Raw genomic sequence first — 2,188 nt, forward strand, 5'->3', positions numbered from 1 at the left:
ATAACCTGAAAGGAGCTGGCCTCCCATAGCTTACATAGTTCCCTGGACTCAAGTTCACACATGACCTCTTTCTCGTTCTCTGTTCAGTTCTGCAAATCCTACAGACTGTTGCTTCATTGGACTTTTTTTTGCTAAGATATGAACATGTATTTCCCACCTAACAACCTTTGAACTTACTGAGTCAAAAGCTAAGCCTCCTTTTCCCCAGAAGTTTTGGTGGCTTTCAGACAACCTTACCCACTGCCCTGTGAATTGTCAACAGCATTTAAAACATTCTCATTTCTGCTGTTAAAACTTCAACTTGTTCTCCTGGCTCTTTTATAGTGTGTGCTGATGGGGTGTGGAAGATGATTCCTCAGCTTTAATAGTCTATGCTAGGCTGGCCGGTTAGCTCACTTGGTTAGAATGTGGTGTTGGTGACACCAAGGTCAAGGGTTCGGATCAACGTACTGGCCCTCCAACCCCCACCCCAAAATAGTCTATGCTAGTGTATATCTACCTGTTTGGTGGCTTTACCCATTTTCTTATTCTTTCATTTAAAAAAANCTAGTGTATATCTACCTGTTTGGTGGCTTTACCCATTTTCTTATTCTTTCATTTAAAAAAAAGTTTTCTCATAAAGGTACCTGCTGGGTCCAGAACTTGATGTTGTCCTGCTTACAAGCAAATAAGTCTGTTACTGTTGCATGAATACTGGCAGGGGACGTGAGGCTCACAGGTCAGAGGTAAAGTCCAGCAAGCAGCATAAACCTCAGTGGGTGTGTTAGCTTCTCCTTGCCCGGCAAGTCCCCTGGGGGTGACTGCAGGGCCCAGGGGGGTCCCTGTCCAAGCAGTGAACTTTATAGGAGAGGGCCCTGAGCTCGGGAAACCCACCACTTTATAGTAAGCAGGAAGAAAGCCTGCTCTTCTTCCCAGAAGACATGACCTCATCCCTCGAGTTGCTCGCTGCAAATGCAGTCCTGAGAGCTGGCCTGGGTGAGCAGCGGTCAGGACCCTGCATTCCCGACACAGCCAGCAAAGCCAGGCAGAGTGCGAGACACCCATGGAAAAGTCACTCCAGAATAACTCAAATTCTTCTTACCTTCTTGGAGAAAGGGGCTTTAAGTCAGAGAGGTTGAAAAAAATTGAGTAACACGCACACAGAAAAAGTACTGTCCTTACCCGTCATCATGACCAGTCCCACTCAGCAATCACTACCTCTTCTCCTTTTACTGCTTTCAGTAATACACTTTAATGTTTTGGACTCCTAGCCTTCAGGCAGAATCTGCTGACTCCCCCCAATGAAGACATGCACTGGTCATGCTGGGAAAGGTGGTCGTGCACAGCCCACCAAGCCCTGCAGCAGTGGAAGAGAGGGATCGACCTGGGACATTTCCTCACATGGAACTGAGGAGCCCTCCCAGCCTGCGCAGGGCACAGCTCTTTGGGAATATCTTTGCCTGTTGTGGGCTTGGGGTGCACTTCCTTGTTCTGTGTAAACATGTGTCACATGGCACCTGGCCAGGACCACTGCACTATCTGTTCCTGGCGGGGAGGGAATGGGACCCTTGCCTGCACACGAGGGTGCTGCAGACCATCTCCCCAGCCATGGGGGACCGATGCTTACTACTGAAGCTGACGGTGTCCGTGTCCTATCCAAGTGAGTAAAGTGTAGTTCCACCCAGTGCCTGTGTGAGGCATGTCTTTCTTGGTGACCCGACACCTACAAACCATGCAATGGGCAGAGATCCTGGGACTGCCCCTCCTGCTCATAGGCGACCGGTGTCACTCGCTCAAAGGCAGACTGACCTTTCTTCCACCACGCCTTTACTGCTCTCTCTAAATATTTACCTGTTATTTTTCCACTGTCTATATTTGTAAAAGTTATGTTATTATAAATATAGCTCTTCTGTGATGCCCAAAGTTTAATACAAATAATTAAAAATCAAAACACCAACATATCACATAAGACCCACATGGTACATTTAATCTTTACACTGAGTCATTAAAATTTTGCCACTTGAAGGAGAATCTTCCAAGTACCAACATCCAGTGGATTATCTTTTACTCTCTTTCTAATTCTCTTTACTTGTCCTGATTCACAGCAGCTGCCACTGTGCTGAGCATCCCACGCTGTCTCCTACTCCTAGATTCCTTTTTCATCTTCCTGGCCCCTTCCTCATACCGAATCAGAACATCTGGTCTGAAC

The sequence above is a fragment of the Galeopterus variegatus genome, unplaced genomic scaffold, assembly GCF_000696425.1.
Source record: "Galeopterus variegatus unplaced genomic scaffold, G_variegatus-3.0.2 Scaffold5568, whole genome shotgun sequence".
Lineage (NCBI taxonomy): Eukaryota > Metazoa > Chordata > Mammalia > Dermoptera > Cynocephalidae > Galeopterus > Galeopterus variegatus.